The following is a 12,194-nucleotide window of genomic DNA, read 5'->3' as shown; positions in this document are numbered from 1 at the left end:
AGTAGGCCTTTAAAACCAGGGGAGACAGGGTCTTCTCTGTGGTCGGCCCTAAGCTCTGGAACACTCTGCCCCTCCATGTTCGAACTGCTCCCACAGTGGAGTGTTTCAAGTCTCGTCTTAAGACCCACTTTCATTCTTTGGCTTTTAACACTACGTGAGTTGTGTGGTCCTCTGTTGTCCTCTGTGTTTTTAAAATTTGTATTTACTGTTTTAATTGGTTTTAACCTTGAAAATAATTTTTAATCATATTTATTTTATATTGTTTTGTTTTATATGTATTTTTTTTTTTGTATTTATTCAGTCATTGGTGGAGATAAGGATAATATTTGAATATTGTTTTTAATATTGTTGTGCTGCACTTTGGAAACATTTTGTTGTTTAAATGTGCTATATAAATAAAGTGGATTGGATTGGATTATGCCAGGAGGAAACCCGCTCGTTAGAAATTCTACGTTTTACTGCGGCATTCATACACTCTGTCACTTTTATTGTTTGCCCCCCTTGCCAGGACATAAAAACGCCGTCGCGGTGAAGCCTCTACAAATTTTGAACTGTCCAAAGCTTGAATGTGCGGTTTGCTGGAGAAGCCGCACACCTTACGTAACACTCGAGCGCACACGACCACGGGACTTTCTCCTTTCAAGCCTCTTGATCAGGCTCATTATTTAGCTCTTGCACAGGTCCGGTCTTTCTTGCACGGACCCCCATAGAACGGTGGTGTTATTTATCCTCAAAGCTGAGAGAGACTTGCTGATTGGGTTCCCCAGAGACCCATTAGAGCATGCAACCTGTCCCATTCAACCAGTGGCTGCATCCATCATGCAGACCCAGAAGGTGGACACCCTAGTCATGCTCTTTATTACACCCTGATGTCAGAAAGCTGTAAAAAGTCTGCTGTTAACCACTGTGGACATTTGCTTCAAAAAAAATCCTCTAATAACAGAAAGGGGACACCATAGCTTGAGCCACAGGTCTCATATCAGTACGGTTTGGGTACTTTGGTTTGACACCCGCCCCGATAATTCTGACTCATAGCTTATCTCCCCGCGGTAGCTCGGTCTACAACCCATGACAGGCGGCTATGTTACTCTATCTTTGACATTTGTAAATGACTTTGGGACACTAAACCCGAACCAACCCTGCAAGAGGCCTCTCGCAGGTCCGATATGAGTTTTCATGGAAAATCCTTCAAGGATTGCTCAGTGCTGATTAGGTCCAGAACCATCCCAAGTACGGTATACCGGTACTAGTATAGTATCGCGGTACTAATGAGTCACAGAGTACTTACAAGCAGACACAGTGTGTAGACTGAAAAGGGAGAACGGATGCATTTTGGCTTAAAAACTAAAGGTGATAAAGGTGAAGCTATAACACTAAAACGCCCTCAGGAAGAGGTGCTTTAAATAATGGCTAGCTAATTAGGGTGGAGTGGCATCTACGGGTTGGGAAGAGATCTTGCCCCATTTGGAGGAGTTCAAGTACCTTGGAGTCTTGTTCATGAATGGGGGAAGAGTAGATCGTGAGATTGACAGGGTGCTCGGTGCGGCGTCTTCAGTAATGCAGACACTGTATCGATCCGTTGTGGTGAAGAAGGAGCTGAGCCGGAAGGCAAAGCTCTCAATTTACCGGTCTATCTACGTTCCCATCTTCACCTATGTTCATGAGCTTTGGGTTATGACCGAAAGGACAAGATCACGGGTACAAGCGGCCGAAATAAGTTTTCTCCGCCGGGTGGCGGGGCTCTCCCTTAGAGATAGGGTGAGAAGCTGTGCCATCCGGGAGGAGCTCAAAGTAAAGCCGCTGCTCCTCCACATCGAGAGGAGCGAGATGAGGTGGTTCGGGCATCTGGCCAGGATGCCACCCGAACACCTCCCTAGGGACAACCGGTAGGAGGCCACAGTGAAGACCCAGGACAGGTTGGGCAGACTATGTCTCCCGGCTGGCCTGGGAACGCCTCTGGACGAAGTGGCTGGGGAGAGAGAAGTCTGGACTTCCTTGCTTAGGCTGCTGCCCCCGCGACCCGACCTCGGATAAGCGAAGGAAAATGGATGGATGCCCATCCGCAATCGGCAGTGTTTTACAGTAGTTTCTTCTAAATCACTAATCCCCGCCTCAATGGCGACAAATAAAGTGAGTTTTTCTACAAGTATCATCCCTGCAGGATGAGGATTAGCTAAACATGCTTCACTACACACCGTAGGACAGGGGTGTCAAAGGTCCAGCCCGCGAACAGGTTTTATCCATAAAAATCAACCTGAAATTGTTGAATGAAAGAAACAGCTGTTCTAAATGTGTCCACTAGATGTCGCAATAGCAATTCTTTGTATCTTTGTAGATGATGCTACATGTCGAGGAAAATGATCAATCTACATAAATAACATGCTGTAATTTGATTTTGATATATTTTTTTTGTCTTGATAGATTGAAAATTAACACCAATAAGTTGACTGATGAACATTATCACATCATTTATTCAGAAAGTATAAATAATGACAAATAAAGATGGAGTACTATTAACCGCAACATAAGTGTAAAAAAACCCAACAACATTCTGATTTGTACATTTTCAGAATGTGCTTGTTCTATTTTTAAACAGAGAAATCAATCTGAAGTTGTCTTTATTTTTAAGTTATCGTGTCGTGATTTTACCAGTCTGGCCCTTTTGGAAGTAGATTTTTCTCCATGTGGCCCCCGATCTAAAATGAGTTTGACACCTCTGCCGTAGGAGGATACAATAGCTCACCGGCGTCACAATGTAAAATAAATGCCATGGGGGATCTACACCTGACATCCACTGTAATGATACCAAGTACAAGAGTGTATCTAGTCGACACTACTATGATTACATCAATAATTTTTATCGTCACAAATTTGTTTTATTTATTTTTATTCATATTATATTTATAAATGTAGGAAATACGCCCCTGGACACATGATAACTTAAATTATGACCAATGTACGATCCTACAACTACTTGGTATCGGATCGATACCTAAATGTGTGGTATCATCCAAAACTAATGTAAAGTATCCAAACAACAGAAGAATAAGTGATTATTACATTTTAACAGAAGTGTAGATAGAACATGTTAAAAGAAAAAGTAAGCAGATATTAACAGTAAATGAACAAGTAGATTAATAATAAATGTTTACAGCTTGTTGTTTTTAATTTTGATAAAATAATACAATAAGAAATGACACAATATTTTACTGCATACGTCAGTAGACTAATTAGGAGCCTTTGTTTGTTTACTTACTACTAATAGACAAGTTGTCTTGTATGTTCACTATTTTATTTAAGGACTAATTGCATCAAGAAACATATGTTTAATGTACCCTAAGATTTTTTGTTACAATAAAGCCAATATTGCAATTTTTTTGTGGTCCCCTTTATTTAGAAAAGCATCAAAGTATCGAAATACATGGCGGTACCAAAATATTGATGTCGAGACAACCCTAATCCCAAGCAATTCATGATTTTTCGAATGAGAAATCTTATCACAAATGTTGCCATCCTCACCCCTCTTCTCAAAAAACCCTCCTTCGACTCAGACACCCTCTCTAACTTTATTCCAACTTGTTGTTTGATCAGGTGTAAAAACAGTCATTCGAAAGCAAATTTTAGCAGACTGTACGCGTCAATGCCACACCTGTTTTTTTCCTGGTATTTTTATGAAATACTCCCGTATTATGTCCTCCTATTCCTGTATCACAGTAGTACTTCAACTTACGACCTTAATTGGTTCTGTGATAGAGCTCTTAATTTAAAACACTTGTATCTTAAATCAACATCTACCACTGAAATCACCTGAAATCAGTTTAAATGGTAATTGGCCCCAAAAACTAACTTTTAAATGAGAAACATTGTATTAAAAACACAATAGAATGTCCTAACAACTACAATAGTTTTCTGAATTAATGTAGTAATAATAATGCATTTGCCTTCTACAGTATATCCTTCCAGTTGCTTCTCCGTCAAACACACCATCAGCAGCTTTTCAATATTTTCATTGATACATGTCCACTGTTGAGATATGATTTTAAAATCCTTTACTGGCATTAGATTCAATCTGCTTCAGTATGATGCAGACTAGCAGTGATATGCTCAAATAACTTCGTCAAATCAGCGACGCGCTTGGTCACGTTTTTTTTTTTTTTGATGATTATTTGTTTTTAATTCAATGAATATCACCCGCTTCTTCTTCTCAGCTCTGTCCTTCACACTCACTTTCTTCCTTACCATGGTAGGAAAACAAAATTATGTCGATCTCTCGTTTTTAGCTAATGCTCGTAAGACTGTGAGATTCCTATGCCAATGAATGGGTCAAATGCTCGTAACTAAAATTTTTACTTGCAACTCAAAGGATACGATAATACTTAGCCAAGAAACAGCTGTTATTTGGAAACACTCATTAAGATAGCATTTAGCTTGTTAGCTCCCTTCATCGTGAGCAGACAATGGTAATGAAAACGAGAGACGGGAAGGTTTTAGGAGCTGAATCCGTCTAATAAGTACAGCAGTCACTTTTATTGTGAATGTTGATCTGTAATTGAATGAGAATGTTAAAATCAAGCTAGCAAGAAGGTTTGTTGTCATCCCACTGGGTTGAGTTTTTCCTTGCCCTGATGTGGGATCTGAACCGAGGATGTCGTTGTGGCTTGTGCAGCCCTTTGAGACACTTGTGATTTAGGGCTACATAAATAAACATTGATTGGTTGATTGATTGAGGGTTTGGAGGGGGAGGAGCGAGCCAATGACGCAAACAGTGGTGCCACTATCTGGCGTCATAATCTAGCCTAGATTAAAGTGTCAAAAATTGACTTTTGTAAGCGTCTCAATTATTCGTGTTTAATGGCTGTCCGTTTATCGGTCGTGGAACGTACCGTTTGCAAACCGATCAAGCAGACCCAGACCACTTGAAGGACTATCGACTATTGCAGAGTTAATCAACTAAATTGTTTTGGGGCCACATTTCCAGAAAGCTAACACTAGTGCACTGCAAAAACTGAAATCAAGTAAGATGAAATATCTCAAATAAGGGTGATATTTGCTAATTTTCTGTCTGATAAGATAATTTTTCTCACTAAGCAGATTTTATGTTAGAGTGTTTTATTTGTTTTAAGGGTTTTGGTCCTAAATTATCTCAGTAAGATATTACAGCTTGTTGCTGATATTTGATGACCTATATTGAGTAAAACATGCTTGAAACTAGAATATCAACTGTTGCAAAGCTGTGTCATTAACACTCACCAGTATAAAACTGCTTTTTCAAAGTAATAATTTCTTACTTCAAGCATGAAAAGAAAATGGCACTAGCATTTACTTAATTTAAGAATATTTTTCAACATATTGAGCAAAAAGGTCTCTTTTTTTTCTACCAAGAAAAATGCACTTGTTATTAGTGAGAATATACTTATTTTAAGGTATTTTGGGGTTCATTGAGGTTAGCTAATTTTACTTATTTTGGAAAGTATTGACAAGCCGAATTTTTTTGTTCTATTGGCAGATAGTTTTGCTTATTTCAAATAAAATACCCCTAATTTTTGTAATTTTTTTCCTTGTTTTTGAACACTGACTTTTTGCAGTGTGGTCTTATTTTTATCTTCTGTAGTGGGCATTGGATTTTTGTGTATTTTGTCAGTTAGTCATTTCAGAAAAAAAATAGCTATGCCTGTACAACAGGAGGTTTCAGCTGTTTTTAAGGACCTACTGCCAAAAAGCTATAATATAAGAGCACTGTAGTTTGTTAGTTGATCTGCTGAAAAGATCTAAGTCTCTTCCAAGTTTGTTACTAAAAACTCCTGCCCGCTAGTGGAATTGCTACGGACTATTGTGTCATTTGGATCAGTTTATCTGAAATGTGATGATGGTTGGATCAAAATGAGAGTAGTGAAGTGAAGTGAATTACATTTATATAGCGCTTTTTCTCAAGTGACTCAAAGCGCTTTACATAGTGAAACCCAATATCTAAGTTACATTCAAACCAGTGTGGGTGGCACTGGGAGCAGGTGGGTAAAGTGTCTTGCCCAAGGACACAACGGCAGTGACTAGGATGGCGGAAGCGGGGATCGAACCTGCAACCCTCAAGTTGCTGGCACGGCCGCTCTACCAATCGAGCTATACCGCCCCAAAAAAACTAAGGAAAATCAACTGTATCACTGGTAAGTAAAGTCCAGTCATTGGAACGACCATCTTATTATCACATACAGTATCTTCATGTATTTCCTCCAGAAGAGCTTATTAATGTTTTTTGGGTTTTTTTACATATTTTTTACGTTTATTTTGGGTAAGCAATTCTACCTTACAGTGCGAAAGGGTTCCGGCTTAAATTCTCGCCTCAGACTGCTCACGGTGGGGGTTTCTTGCGCTTGCAAGGGTTTAATCCGTCCGTTTTTTTGTTTGTTTTTTACTACGGCATATAAACACGCATGTTAAGTTCATAGTATACCCTAAATTGTCTGTAGGTGTAAATGTTCAAGGATTCAAGTAACTTGAATGTCATACCAGCACACCTGAGACACATGGGATGGCACCAAATTTAGTATCAAATGTCCCAGATTTAGCCCGGTGAGCACCACAAGACTGATAGTATGTATTTTCCGGACTATAAAGCGCACTTAAAATCCATTTTTTTCCTCAAAACTCAAAGTGCGCCTTATGTACGGAATAATTCTGGTTTTGCCTACTGACCTCGAAGTAATTTTATTTGGTACATAGTGTAATGATAAGTGTGACCAGTAGATGGCAGTCAAACATAAGAGATATGTGTAGACTGCAATATGACTCAAGTAAACAACACCAACATTTTATATGTTCCATTGAAAATATAGAACATTACAAACACGCTCAAAAATCAAGCAAAATGTTTTAGAACGACTTTGGTAAGCTATGAAGCCACACCTCTTGATGGATTGTCGGTGCATTAAACATATACATATTATTATGGTGTGTGTATAAGATAAGACATATTATATTGCGTTTTATTTCGCAATATTATGCAAAAAGAACTTTTCTTACCTTCTGGTACCTGCTGATCTGTATTTGGGATCTGCATAAATCCTGAAAAATTGCACGCGTCCGCCATTGTAGTCCGTACTGACACCGTAGTCGATAAGCTGCTTCTTTTCGTCTATCTTCTTGTTATGGGACATTCATCCTCCGCTGTTGCCATTTCTAATATAAAGTAGTGTAAAGTTCTTACTAATATCTGTCAGTAAGCTCGCCATGAAGCGCTAAAACATACCGGTGTAGTGAGTTTACATTATTGACCCAAGGAACTTTAGTTATTAGAGAGTTCCGGTCAGACGGTTTTTCACGGGACACATTTCCGGCCTTGTCGTTGTTTCCGGATGAGGAGATGATGCTCCGTTATTGATTTAAGTAAAGTCTGAATGTCATTAAAACAGTTAGCTCCATCTTTTGACACTTCTTCCACCCCCGTCCTTGCACGCTACACCGCTACGACAAAGATGACGGGGAGAAGACGCTGCCGAAGGTGAGCCACGTAAATAAGACCGCCCACAAAACGGCACATCTGGAAGCGACTGTCACAAAACGGCTTGAAGATGATCTGTAAAACATAATCCATGCAACATTTTAACCAAAGAACCACCATTACATGTTATGTAGACCACAAGGAAGTGTTTTACATTTAGAAAAAAAATAAATAAAATATGACTCCTTTAATCCCTAAAATCCGCTGCGCCTTATATATGAAAAAAATCGAAAATAGACCATTCATCGGCAGTTCACGTTTATAATCCGGTGCACCCTGTGGTCCGGAAAATATGGTACATATTTTGGTACATTGAGGGGCGGCGTGGCGAAGTTGGTAGAGTGGCCAGCAATCGGAGGGTTGCTGGTTACTGGGGTTCAATCCCCACCTTCTATCATCCTAGTCACGTCCGTTGTGTCCTTGGGCAAGACACTTCACCCTTGCTCCTGATGGCTGCTGGTTAGCGCCTTGCATGGCAGCTCCCGCCATCAGTGTGTGAATGTGTGTGTGAATGGGTGAATGTGGAAATACTGTCAAAGCGCTTTGAGTACCTTGAAGGTAGAAAAGCGCTATGCAAGTATAACCCATTTATCATTTATTTTACATATATATTTTAATAGAATATAATATAGATAGAGTAGATTATTGTGGAGGGGGCGTGGCCGGCGCGCCTCCTGCGGGAAGAGAGTGGGTATGGCCCCGCTTCGAAACACAGCTGACAGGTGAGTAGATTGCCCAGCTGAGGATGGTTATCTAATCAACTGTCTCCTTTATCAGCAGCGTCCGAGGCCATGAGAGGGAGCGCGGATGAGAGAAGAAAAAACCCCACACGAGCAAGAAGGAGGCCGCCGGCGACACAGCCCTGAACGAGAAAACATAAAAATAAGGACTTGTTCAAACCTGTACCTCGGGCTCACGAAGATTCTGTCGGTTCCAAGAGAACCCACGAAAGAGACTTTTTAGATAGAATAGAAGAAAAAGAAAATTGAACAGTTTGTGATCCCGTAGTGCAAATAGAATGCAAAACAATGAAGGCAAACCAAACCAAATAAAAGCCCAGTTCAGCACAGTTGGGACACTTGTGCAAGTTAAGTGTTCCGCGTGCAGGGATGGGGAGGGGTTCATTGGTATCCACTACTGCGGAGCACCATTGGTGTTTAGCAGTCCAACAGCTTCTGGAAAGACACTGTCCTCAGACTGGGGGTCCTACTCCGTATGCTCCACAGCCTCCTGCCTGAGGGCACATGCAGGATCAAGGAGAGAGTGTGCAGGGTGGGTGGAATTCTTGATGATGCAGAGAGACCTCTTTCTGCAACTACTACTTTCACCTGTTGTTTCTTCCATCAGAGTCAATCGCGTTGTTTTTCACCGAATTTTCCCATGGCCGATGAGGGTATGATCAACAAAGGTCATACGGGGCTGACGCATTGCTCGTGTGTATACCACCTGTTTTCGTCGACGCATGATTCCACGGCCTCTTCCTTCTCTTCTGTTTTGGAGGGTGAGCTGGTGTGGTGCGCAATGTCCTCTTCCTAATTCCACTGCCTCACTGGCGTAAGCGCGTTGGTGGACAGCTGAAGACCTTGGCAATGTCAATCAAGGAGGTCCTCTCCGAATTCCCTCGTCTGAGCCTGGGGAACCTAGGATGGTTCGTCATCTCCTGCTACCTCCCATGGGATCGCCAATGTCAGGGCGACCTACTGGTGGATAGTGCTCTACCCATTCTGTGACGTGGGCGCACAATCCACCATTCACCTCACGTCACGTGTTGGCCAGGGCTGAGAGGGTTTTAGGAGACCCCCAGCCAAACCTCAATAACATAGTTTGGGGGAAAAAAATCACGATTTCACTCAACAGAACAGCAAAAATGCAAAAATATCACCCATTTATAAAATAATTTAATTCATGAATACATCTCCTTGTGTTTTAGATCAATAGTAATACACTGGTCTGTCGCTTCAGCCCAGGTAAGCCTGTGCATTAAGGCGGACATTATCCACCAAGCAGGTTTAGGTAGCCGTGCATAACTTTTTTGAAAAGAAACAAGTAAAAAATAAGGATTTCTATATAACGCAATCTCGCTAATAACACGATTAATATTCTATGGACCGCAATGACCACGTTAAATCGAACTGTGAGTACATATGTTGTATGATTGACCCGGGACCAGTCCAGGGTGACTCCAAGCTCAGTGGCCTTGTGGTTAGAGTGTCCGCCCTGAGACTAGGTGGTTGTGAGTTCAAACCCCGGGCCGAGTCATACCAAAGACTACAAAAAATGGGACCGTTGCCTCCCTGCTTGGTACTCAACATCAAGATTTGGAATTGGAGGTTAAATCACTAAATGATTCCCGAGCATGCCGCATGCTGCTGCTCACTGCTACCCTCACCTCCCAGGGGGTGAACATGGGGATGGGTCAAATGCAGAGGACACATTTCACCACACCTAGTGTGTGTGACAATCATTGGGACTTTAACTTTAACCCGTAGCCCAAAGTCAGTTTAGTGTTAATTTTCTGAGACTTAATATTTATTAAGCCAATGATAAAGCCTTCCTTGACTTTTCCTTTGCCACACAATAATGCATTTAGTAAGAACAGAGGTGGTAGAAAATAGGACTGATCAGGTGTTAAAGACTTCTAATCTAACTTAAAGTATTATGTGAGAATGTTAAACAAAAAATGTTGATGCAAAGTAACATTGGACCAGCTTACAAGACTTTGTACCAGACAACCGTGTCCAGCGGTCAGTTAGTACTCCAAATGTTCCAGGCTATTAAATGCCCAGCAGTGTCCTGGAATTCCCATGCAGGATCTCATAAATAACTGCTGGGTCAGTCACCTCGAACCTTTCTGTTCATACAGCATCAACAAAAATGACCCTTCACATGAACATCTGGGAGCCACATTGGAGTGACTCACTGATTAGCGCCAAGTACTAATTAATGCACTACAAGGAAGGTGTTAGCAGATACACTACACCTGGGATGGCGGTGAGGAAAAAAACATTATTTTATGTTCCACAGTAAGTCAGATCGTTATGTGGGTTTAGCCTGGGAGTAAATTTAAAGGCCTTTGTTTTATTGCACTTTTCTACTGTTTTTATGACTACCGTATTTTCCGGACCATAGGGCGCACCGGATTATAAGGCGCACTGCCGATGAGCGGGTCTAGTCAGGTTTGTTTTCATACAAATGGCGCACAATGTAAAACACTTCCTTGTGGTCTACATAACATGTTATTGTAGTTCTTTGGTCAAAATGTTGCACAGATTATGTTTTACAGACCATTTTCAAGTTGCTTCCTGACAGTCGCTTCAGGATGTGCAATTTTGTGGGCGGTCTTATTTACGTGGCTCACCTTCGGCAGCGTCTTCTCCCAGTCATCTTTGTTGTAGCGGTGCAAGGACGGGAGTGGAAGAAGTGTCAAAAGATGGCGCTAACTGTTTTAATGACATTCAGACTTTACTTAAATCAATAACGGAGCAGCATCTCCTCATCCGTGGCTCACTAGTGCAACAACAACGCCGGAAATGTGTCCCGTGAAAAAACGTCCGACCGGAACTCTCTAATAACTAAAGTTCCGTGGGTGAATAATGTAAACGCACTACACTGGTAGTTTTTAGCGCTTCCATAGCAAGATATAAGTTAGAACTTTACGCTACTTTATATTAGAAATGGCAACAGCAGAGGGTGAATGTCCCATAATAAAAAGATAGTGAAAACGAAGAAGCTTATCGACTACAGCAACCCCACGGACTACAGTGGTGGACATGCGCACATTTTCAGGACTTGTACAGATCTCAAATATACATCAGCCGGTACCAGAAGGTAAGAAAAGTTGGTTTTGCATAATATTGTGAAACAAAATGGAAGATAATGTCTGCTAATGGGTGCCATTTTGCGGTCAATACACACACACCATTATAATACTTGTATCTCTGACTACGGTAGCCGTAATGGGCCGACATTCCATCAAGCTGTACGGCTTCAAAGTAATACTAAAACATTTTGACAGATTTTTGAGTGCCGTGTGTAATGTTCTTTATTTTCAATGGAACATTTAGAGTGTTGGTGTTTACTGGCGTCATATTGCAGTCTACACGTATCTCTTATGTGTGACTACCATCTACTGGTCACACTTGTACCAAATAAAATTGCTTCGAGGTCGGTAAGCACAACCAGAATTATTCCGTACATCCAAACACCAATAAAAGCAATCTTGTTAAACTACTTCTTGTTTTTCAATATTATTTTTTTTCTGGTTGAATTTGGAAAAGGTAACAAAATAATAAAAATACCCCCTGACAACATCATCAATCATTTTCTCAGGATGATGTCAGCTGTTCAAAAAGCTGAACAATATTGCATTTATATTTTCCACTGTTAACAACTATTTTCTAAAGGCTACAGCCTGAAATACAAATATAACTTCAGTTTTATAATAAAATAAAGCACATTTTAAGGAGTATTTGCTTGTTATTATTATTTTTATTATTGATATGATTATGATTAGTATTATTATTATTATTATTATTATTATTATTATTATTATTATTATTATTATTATTATTGTTATTATTATTATATACATCCATACATTTTCTACCGCAAGTCCCTTTTGGGGTCGTAAAAGGTATAGAAATAATAATTTTTATAAAAGTATATTATTATTAAAAAATACATTAATGATATAATTACT

This window comes from Entelurus aequoreus, linkage group LG24, assembly GCF_033978785.1.
Source record: "Entelurus aequoreus isolate RoL-2023_Sb linkage group LG24, RoL_Eaeq_v1.1, whole genome shotgun sequence".
NCBI classification, from domain to species: Eukaryota; Metazoa; Chordata; class Actinopteri; order Syngnathiformes; family Syngnathidae; genus Entelurus; species Entelurus aequoreus.
Note: the sequence above shows the minus strand (reverse complement) of the source record.